Below are 10,572 nucleotides of genomic sequence, written 5' to 3'. Positions count from 1 at the left end.
TGTGTGTGTGTGTGTGTGTGTGTGTGTGTGTGTGTGTGTGTGTGTATGAGTAAGGAATCTACAGTTCTATAGTTAAAAAAAAGTATCTGGAAGGGTATATTCCAAATTAACTTTAATGGTAATTAATTCAGTGGTTTAGTTTCTGAACAGTGAGATTATAGATGATTTGTATTTTTATCTGTGGCTTACTCAAAGACACATTCACTCAATTATTTCACATGCCAGGCCCTGGGTATACAAAGGTGTATGTAATAGACCCTTCCTTCAAGTTGCTCACAGCTTGGGACGATCCAAACACAGACAGATACCATGTAAACACAAGGACAAGACAGAGAAGAACCCAGAAAGGGAGAGTAAGCTTTCTGGATGAGGTTATCCCCAAGCAAGGGGCAGGCCAGACCATGGCCAGCGGACAGCATAAACACCAGTAGAACCAGCCTGGGCAACCGCAATGGCATGGGTGTCGGGAGTTTAAAGTGAGACTCAAAGAATAGTCACTCATGAGTAACTGGGGAGGGACAAGCCCTGTGGTTTCAGCTGCATGACCATGGGGCTCTCTCCTGTTCCTACACCAGCTCTAGGAAGGACAGCAAGGCCTGGCAGCTGTCAGCAACGTGGAAACACAAACTCTCCAGCTGAGCTCTAGAGACCACAAAGGTGACTTACTGGGTTCATCATTTGGACATTCCTTGTTAAAAATTCGGTGTTCCTAAAAAAATAAAATAAGGGCACCTGGGTGGCTCAGTCAGTTAAGCATCTGCCTTCGGCTTGGGTCATGATCCCAGGGTCCCGGGATCGAGTCCTGCATCGGGCTCCGTGCTCAGCGGGGAGTCTGCTTCTCCCTCTGCCCTTCCCACACCTGCTCGTGCTTGCTCTCTCTCTCTCTCTCTCTCTCTTTCTGTCTCTCTCGCAAGCTCGTGCACAAAAATAAATAAAATCTCTAAAAAAACCCAACACTTAAAAAATAAAATAAGGTATCCTCCCTCTGCAAGTCTCTGACTCATAAACTGCTGTCATCAACAAATCATATTGTAGCCAAACACCACACACTGTGACTGCCATGGGCCGCCACATGCCATGCAGAGGAGCTACGCGGTCAGATCCGCAGATGTGGCAGCTGGATAGGAGATGCCCTTGCAGGGCTTCAGCCCAGTGGCAGGCAATCTCAGAAGCAACAGGAATTCCTTCACCTGTCATGGTCGTGGTGAGAGAAGAGGAGCATGTGACCAAGGGCAGGGCAATCAAGAGCAGGGGACAGATTAAGTGACATATTTAGGAACTAAAATGAGAGTAGAACTTAATAACTGAATGGAAAACGACGTTAAAGAGAAACTGAGAGTCAACATGGGGTGGTTTTATGGACTGCGTTAGAGAAGACTGAAGGAGGAATAGCTTTGGGAGGAGGCCATATTCCAAATTGTGGAATACGGTGCAGCTGTTAAAATGACGGTTGGAACTTGAAAGATCTCAAAGATATATGTTTGAATGAAACAAGCAATTTCCGAATAAGCATCATAATAAGAGACATTTATCCAGTGTTGGTTGGATGCCAAGCCTTGTGCTAAGAGCTTTATGGACAAGAGGCCTAGGAGGCAGGTAATCCTGCTACTTCCCTCATTTACAGCCAGAGAGTCAGACACAGAGAGAAGCAGAGTAACTTGCCCAAAGAAACTCATCTAGAAAGTACCAATCTAGGATGAACCCAGCTCCAAGGCCTCCCAGCCTCCTGCGTCTGCACAGCGCAAAGTACCACCTGATCAGGCAAAGATAGGGGTGTACAAAAACAAATCAACAGAGAGGCCTGGCAAGACTCTTCTTGTTTGAGGACACCTGGTCACATGCTGTTGTGGACATCCGCTCAGGCAGAGAGTGAGCCAAGATAGCAGCTGACTGCTTCTGCAAGAAGCAAAGGGATCAAGGTTCCCAAAGAAGCAAGAACATTCTGTCTTTCACACATTATATTAGCCAACCAAGCCTGAAGTTTTAGCAAACACCTCTGCCACAGGCATCTGTGTCTCCTCCTTCGCCCCTCATGTTACCAAACACTGCTCTGGAAGCTCCTGGAAGGGAAAAAAAAAAAACAGGCCAATGAAGGACAGCTGTATATCCCGCCTGCCTGAAAGGGAGCCTTGAAATCACCCAGCAAGCAAGAGTGTCATCAGTGACACAAACTAAAGGACTCCTTCTTGAAAACAAACAGCACAACTGATGTGACATCTAACTTTTCTTTTAGAATCACTTGTATTAAATGTCAAATACATTCCAAACTGGGCATTCGAACAAAAAGAGAAAAAAGAAAGCCTACTGAAAGGCACAATCCTGTTTCTTACAAAGTCAGAACCTGTGACGGCAAAACATCTGGAACTCTTGAGTTTGCACAGAAGAAAGCACGTACGAGGGACAGATGAGACCCTTTCTATTGTCTGCAACCACAAGTAGAATGTGATGATTATCTTTTTTTTAAATATTTTATTTATCTATTTGAGAGAGAAAGAGAGAGCGCGCAAAAGCAGGGGGGAGGGGCAGAGGGAGAAGCAGACTCCCCGCTGAGCAGGGAGCCCGATGCGGGGCTCGATCCCAGGACCCTGGGACCATGACCTGAGCTGAAGGCAGACGCTTTACTGACTGAGCCACCCAGGAGTCCCCGCAATGGTTATCTTTGCCCTAAAACTTTAAATAGGTGGTTCCACTTCCTTCTCCAGAAGAGCTTATTTTCCTCTCTAAAAAGTACTTTAGTTACACAATCTGAGCATTCTTTCCCAATACTGGAGAGGCAGAGACACAAGAAGTCTCTCTGTACATCGAAACCTGCTTGCCGAGCAAAGACAGTCATCTTCTACGACTATGGATTCTTACAGACCTACGAATCCAAGTCAGCCAGGGTCCCCATACAAAAGGCTGTTTAACTTCACTTCTTTTTTCAATCAAGGCTCTTCCCTCCCAACATTTTACATGAAAATTTTCAAAAGTGAAGAAAAGTGGAATAAATTATCGAATGAATACCCCTATAGCTACTGTCTAGAGTTCACAATCAACATTTTACTGTGATTTTCCTTATCACAAAACTGGCCACCTATCCAACTCTCTATTCATCTGTCAGTTCATCTTTGTATACATATTTCCATTTAAATGTGATGAAAGCTTCTGAGTTAGGGTATGATAAGATCAATTTGCATTTCCACATGCTCACGCCCGTTCGCCAAATGAAGCATGAGTGGGAGGAGGGTAAAAGTGAAGCAGGGAACACAGCTGGGAAGCTCTGCCGAAAGGTCCAGAGAGGCGCAGGGTCTCTAGAGTGAGAGACTTGGGTTTGAACCCCTGCTGTCACTTTTTAGCTGTGTCACCTTGAGCATCTCGGTTTCCTCATCTATAACAATGGGCCTGGGGCGCCTGGGTGGCTCAGTCGGTTAAATGTCTGATTCTTGGTTTCAGCTCAGGTTGTGATCTCAGGGTGGTGAGATCGAGCCCCGTGTGGGGCTCTGTGCTGGGTGTGGAGTCTGCTTAAGATTCTCTCTCTCCCTTTCCTCTGTCCCCCCGCCCCACTCATACACACCCATGTGCCCTCGAAAGCAGAAAGGAAGGAAGGAAGGAAGGAAGGAAGGAAGGAAGGAAGGAAGGAAGGAAGGAAGGAAGAAAGAGAGAAAGAAAGAGAGAAAGAGAGAGAGAAAGAGAGAGAGAAAGAGAGAAGGAGTTTTTTTAAAAAATGGCTTGACGACTATGCTTACGTCATAGGGTTGTCATAGGAATTACATGAAATTAATGCACGTAAAATACTCAGTACAGAATGCATGTTCAATAATGTCTAGCTCCAATAAGTGAAATAGTAATAATTAAAAAACAATTTACAGGCTCCTATCTTCCCAGCCTACCTCCCATCCATTTAGCCTTCTATTTGCCATTCAGTAGCCATCTTATCTCATAACTCGCTCTTCCCCTCTCCTTGACTCTCGCATTTTCTCCAAACTTCTTCAACTCAGACCCTTCCCATTTCTCACACACCTTCCTGCTCTTTTCAGTAGTTCTGTTCCCATCCTAATTGATAAAGGAAACAGAATCCAGCAGAGAGGAACTTCCTCCACTCCCTTATCAAACAGAACAAAGATTCCCACATCTGTCCACTGCTTCACCTCTCTTCGCAGCAGAGAGCCGCCCCTCCTGTGGCAAAGTCCAACCCCTCCACCTGCACCTTAAATCCCACGCTCTGGACCCTTTAACGAGCCTTCAGGGATGACAACCCCTTCTCCCACTTCTGTTCCACTGGAACTTCACTTGGATATTTCAATATGCCCAAACCCATTTTCAACGAAACCTAGTATGTAAGAGAATGTCCTTGTTCTTTGGGAATGCCACTCAAATATTCATCGGTAGGGGGACATAATGTGTGCAACACACTCTCAAATAGTTCTAAGTGTGTGTGTGTGTGTGTGTGTGTGTGTGTGTGTATGAGAGAGAATGATAAAGTAAATGGATGGGGCAAGTGTAGACAATAGACAATTGGTGAATCTGGAAAATGTTATTTGGTTGTTCTTTGTACTAGTCTTGCAATTTTTTGAAGGTATAAAATCATATCAGCATGATGATGGGAATGCAAGCTTGTACAGCCACTCTGGAAAACAGTATGGAGGTTCCTCAAAAAGTTGAAAATAGAGCTACCCTATGACCCAGCAATTGCACTACTAGGGATTTACCCCAAAGATGCAAATGCAGTGATCCAAAGGGGCACCTGCACCCCAATGTTCATAGCAGCAATGTCCACAATAGCCAAACTATGGAAAGAGCCCAGACGTCCATCAACAGATAAATGGATAAAGAAGATGTGGTGTATATATGTACAATGGAATATTACTCGGCCATCAAAAGGAATGAAATCTTACCATTTGCAATGACATGAATGGAACTAAAGGGTAGGATGCTACGTGAAATAAGTCAATCAGAGAGACACAATTATCATATGATCCTACTCATATGTGGAATTTAAGAAACAAAACAGGCCCATAGGGGAAGGGAGGAAAAAATAAAAAAAGAAATCAGAGAGAGAGAGACAAACCATAAGAGACTCTTAATCATAGGAAACAAACTGAGGGCTGCTGGAGGGGAGGGAGTTGGGGAATGGGGTAACTGGGTGATAGACATTGAGAAGGGCACATGATGTAACGAGCACTGATATAAGACTGATGTATCACTGAACTCTACCTCCGAAACTAATAATACGTTATATGGTAATTAATCGAATTTAAATAAAAAATATATACATTATTTTTTAAAAATCATGTCAACGTTAAAAGTTGTCAAGAAAGAAAGAAAAGTGAAAAGGAAATCTTTGACACCTGCCCTCCCCACAGCCAGTCTCTTCTCCCTTCCACAAACTTCTCAAGAGTCTAAATTGGCTCATTTCCTCATCTCCACCAACTCAATCACTTCAGCATATAACTTCTGGAAACTCTGCCATCCTTTGTTTGCTTTTCAGGGAGCCACTCTCCTGATTGCCCTCCCATCTCTTTGCCTTTGTTCTTTCCTGCCTGCTCTGTGGCTCATCTTCCAATCCCAACTGGACTTCCTCCATGCTTAGCCCAAGGCTCTCTCTTCTTTCCTCCTGTGAGACGTTAATCACCACCTAGAACTTTCTCTCTAGCCAAATCCTCCAACCTTCACTGCTTTCCAGGCTTCAAGCATAATGGCTTTCCTTCAGGTTCTCCAATTAGCCCTACCTCCTCCTACTGCACTTGTCCTTCCCTCACCTAGATAACTCCTAAAAAATGGAAGAGGAGGGAACATGTCCCAATTTACTCTAAGTCCAATATTAGCCTGACACCAAAACAAGAGAAAGACATCACAAAAAACTAGAGACTGATATTATGAATACAAACACAAAAATCCTTGCCAGAAAACAAGCAAACCAAACCCAGCAAAATATAAAAAGGATTATACTCCATGACAAGTGGAACTTATTCTAGGAATTCCAAGTTGTTTTAACATCTGAAAATCAATGTAATATACTATAGCAGAATAAAGGACAAAAACCACAGCACACACAGACACACAGAACATTTGACAAAGTCAAACACTCATGATCAAAATACTCAACAAACTAGAAATATAAAGGAACTTCCTCAATCTGATAAATTTTTTTCAAAAAAATGCAAAGCTAGCATTATACTTCATGGTAAAAGACTAAATGTTTTCCCCCTAACATCAGGAACAAGGTAATGATGTCTGTTCTGATCACTTCTGTTTTAGCTGCACAATTAGGCAAGAAAATGGAATAAAAGTCTTCCATAAAGATTTTCATAAAGGAGGGAAGTGAAACTATAGAAAATCCCAAGGAATCCTCTTTAAAAACTAGCAGAACCGGGGTGCCTGGGTGGCTCACATGGTTAAGCGTCTGCCTTCGGCTCAGGTCATGATCCCAGGGTCCTGGGATTGAGCCCCACATCAGGCTCCTGGCTCAGCGTGGAGCCCGCTTCTCCCTCTCCCTCTGCCTCTCCCCCTGCCCATGCTCCCTCTCCCTCTCTGTATCTCTGTGTCTGAAATGAATAAATAAAATCTTAAAAAAAAAACAACCAGTAGAACCACTAAACAAGTTAAACAAGATTGCTGGATACAAGATCAATATAGTAAAAGTATATGCAAATGATTTTACCCTAGCAATAAAGATGTGTCAAATATTGTGTAAATATTTACATATACTAGCAATAAACAATCCTAAAATTAAGAATATAATTCCATTTACAATAGCATCAAAAAGAATACAATACTTAGGAATATAATTAATAAAAATGTGTAAGCATGTACAATGAAAACTAAAAAAAAAAAAAAAATGTTGAAAGAGGGGTGCCTGGCTGGTTCAGCCGGAAGAGCATATGACTTTTGATCTTGCAGTTATAAATTTGAGTCCCACACTGGGTATAGAGATTACTTAAAGAATAAAATCTTTAAAAAAATGTTGAAAGAAATTAAAAATCTAAACAAACGGAAAGACATCCTATATTCATGGATTGGAAGACAATATTTTGAGATAGCAATATGGCTCAAATCGATCTACAGAGCAATGTAATTCTTAGCTGCATCTCAGTTGGCTTTTTTTTTTTCTTTTTGCAGACATTGACAAAAGTGTTTAAAAAATTCATACAGAAATGCAAGGGACCCAGAATAGCCAAAACAATCTTGAAAAAGAACAAAGTTGGAGGATTCATACTTTTTTATTTCAAAACTTACTAAAAAGCCACAATAATCCAGACTGTGTAGTACTGGCATAAGAATGGACATACACATCAATGGAATAGAACTCAGAGTCCAGAAGTAAAACCTTACAGGTATGGTCAATTGATTTTCCACAGGGTGCCGAAACAACTTCACAGGAGAAGGAAAGGACAGTCTTTTCAACACTGAGACAACTGGATATCCACATAAAAAGTCACTGGCCCTTTGGAAAACAGTTCGGTAGTTATTCAAAAGGTTAAACAGGGTTACACTTTAACCTGGAAATTCCACTCCTAGGCGTATGCTCAAGAGAAATAAAAATACATGTCCACACAAACTTTACACAGATGTTCACAGTAGTTTTATCCATAATAAACAATAAGTGGAAACAATCCAAATGTCCATCAACTAATGAATGGATGAATAAAATGTGGTCTATGCACACATGGAATATTTTTCAGCTTTATAAAAAAATTAAATTCTAATACATTCCACAAGGACAAACTTTGAAAATATTATACTTAGTGATAAGAAGCTAGTGTTAAAAAAACAAGACAACAGATCCAAAATGGTGTCACTTGTGCTAAACTCCACAACCAATCAGGAATCGCCTGATCAGCACTAGTTAGATAATCTGCCAGCTAGATCCTTGCCATCCCCTAAAGAGATATAACGTTGCAATAACCAGCCTGCTTTCTTGGCCTAGTATTACTTCCTTGTTCCTGCTCCCTTCTGCCTATAAGTCTTTCATTTTGTTCAGCTCCTCAGAACTCCTTACTAACTGCGGCATTGGATACTGCCCAATTCGAATCGCTTCTTGCCCGAATTAACTTAGAATTTTAAATATGCCTCAGTTTATCTTTTAGCCACATGTTGTATGATTCAGTTTATATCGAATTCCCAACTGGCGAATCTATAGACAGTAGACTACTATTAGTCGAAGACTGAAAGGTCATGGTGAATGGAGACCGCTAATGGGTACAAGGTATTTCTTTAGGGTGATGAAAATGTTCTAAAATTAGATTGTGGCGATGGCAGCACAATCCTGGGAATATATGAAAAGCCAGTGAATTTTACATTTTAAACAGGTGAATTTTATGGACTGTGAATTATATCTTTAAAAAGCTGTTTTTCAAAATAAATAATTATACTCAGTCGTTAAGCGGCTGCCTTCAGCTCAGGTCATGATCCCAGGATCCCGGGATGGAGCCCCACATCGGGCTCCCTGCTCGGCGGGAAGCCTGCTTCTCCCTCTCCCACTCCCCCTGCTTGTGTTCCCTCTCTCGCTGTGTCTCTCTCTGTCAAATAAATAAGTAAAATCTTTAGGGGCGCCTGGGTGGCTCAGTCGTTAAACTAAATAATTATATAAAAATAAAAAGCTGGTTTTTTTAAAAAGGAGAAGAGGAACGGAAGAGCATCCGGTCACACTGCCTGCAAATATAGGGGATTTCCCCAACGGGGTAGCTGCGGAGGCCATGTGTTGTTGGGGAGAAGGAGGGGGTGGGACAGGGGGAAACTGGAAGCGTGCCAGGAGAAGCCGCCATAATTTCCCAATTATGAGAGAATGATCTGATGCGCTGCCCAGACCCCCTACCTACTCCTAATTCCAGGTCACTCCTCAGTCCACGGAGACAACTAATTGAGAAAAATTGCAAGGTCCCCATTACACTTACCGACCCGCAAGAGCCGCTCACCGAAATCCGGAAGCGGAGGCGCCATATTTGTTCTGGGAAAAGCCGGTTTGAAGGAAGTCACTGGAGCCACCTTTGCTGAGGGCAAGCAAGGGCATCGGAATGTAGCAGCAGCCATCTTGACTGAGGGCATTCTCCCAGCCCGTGAAGTTTTGCGCACTTGACAGTTTGGGCAATTCCTAAAGGCTTATTGATAAATGCTCTTGGTGGACGCGAAAGGGAACAGGAGAAAACATTTAAATTTAAAAAATTTAAATGTCTACGTTTTAAAAAACATAAAGAGTAGAGAGAAATTATCAAAGACAATGAAAATATTTTAGTGTGTTGCATGCAACTTAGCCGTATACAAGTACCGGAATTGCAGGACCACAGAAAGGAGACTGAAGGTTATTGCCCCATTTCGCCATCTTCTTGAAAGAGTCCTTTACATTCACATCCTCCTACAGATGCCTATCTTAGGATAGAACCCCATAAATTAGGGAGTCCTTCACTTGCGATGAATATTTTAAATAGTGCTAGCTGAGGTTTGGTCACCATATGCCAAATTTGAAGGCAAATTTAAAGATAAAATCAGAAGTGAAAACATATTCAGACAAACCTAAAACAGCAACTGTAAATTTCATTTTCTCTTCCAGCGTTGGTAATCAAAGTGTATAGATTCACTTTTCACCTTTTTTTGGTGTAACGAATCCCACAAAAACATTCTTCTAAAGTAACATAGGAAAAAAAAATAAAGTAACATAGAGGGGCGCCTGGGTGGCTCAGATAGTTAAGCACGTGCCTTCCGCTGGGGTTGTGATCCCAGGGTCCTGAAATAGAGTCCCTCATCGGGCTCCCTGCTCAGCGGGAAGCCTGCTTCTCCCTCTCCCTCTACTGCTCCCCCTGCTTGTGTGCTCTCTCTCTCTGTCAAATAAATTTTAAAAATCTTAAAAAAATAAAAAAAATAAAGTAACATAGATTGTGACAAAGCCTGGAATAATACTAAATTACTTTCCTGTTTGTTTCATAAAAAGGGCGCCTGGGTGGCTCAGTTGGTTGAGCGACTGCCTTCGGCTCAGGTCATGATCCTGGAGTCCCGGGATTGAGTCCCACGTCGGGCTCCCTGCTCTGCAGGGAGTCTGCTGCTCCCTCTGACCCTCTTCCCTCTCGTGCTCTCTCTCATTCTCTCTCTCTCAAATAAATAAATAAAAATCTTTAAAAAAAATGACTAACTCAAATATAATTGAATGAACTTAATTATCTGGATTATTATGTAACCATTAAAAATGATAGCAGGTACAGCAAAAGACAATCCCAGATCATACATCGCATTCTCAGTTTTCATGGTTTGTTTTTCTTTTTGTCTCCTTTAATCTCCATTTCTCAATCTTTGTATTTCTTGGTGTTGACATTTTTAAATGTCAGTTATTTTGTAGAATGTCCCTCATTTGGAGTTTGTCTGAAGCTTCTACCTAGTTTTCAATGGCATTGAACACTGTTGACCACTCCCTCCCCCTGGAAAACTTGTCCCTGGGTTTCCCTGATACTACCTTCTTCTGATTTTTCTTTCTTCTCTCAAAAACTCCATCTAAATCTCCTTTACAAGCATTTCTTTCTCTTCATTGTGGGCCTTTCTCAGGATTCTGTCTTGAGCCTTCTCTTCTCCCATTTAGGCAGATGATTCCCAAACCGCTAAGCTTAG

The 10,572-nt window shown here is 42.1% G+C and overlaps 1 protein-coding gene across 2 annotated transcripts in view; it reads right to left on the bottom strand.

Annotated features, from left to right (window-relative positions):
* SHLD1 (shieldin complex subunit 1) overlaps positions 1–8,959 on the bottom strand; it is a 93,434-nt gene extending 84,475 nt beyond the window's left edge. For both annotated transcript variants that reach the window (XR_012374103.1, XM_025875993.2), the window contains exon 1: positions 8,874–8,959. The gene's annotated coding sequence lies outside the window, so the exon portion shown is untranslated. The remainder of the gene's footprint in view (positions 1–8,873) is intronic.
* Between the last annotated feature and the right edge of the window lie 1,613 nt (positions 8,960–10,572).

This window comes from Callorhinus ursinus, unplaced genomic scaffold (genome assembly GCF_003265705.2).
Source record: "Callorhinus ursinus isolate GAN/ISIS: 27379988/994484 unplaced genomic scaffold, GSC_fseal_2.0 scaffold29, whole genome shotgun sequence".
Classification (NCBI taxonomy): Eukaryota; Metazoa; Chordata; class Mammalia; order Carnivora; family Otariidae; genus Callorhinus; species Callorhinus ursinus.
This window is presented reverse-complemented; position numbering and strand designations above follow the sequence as displayed.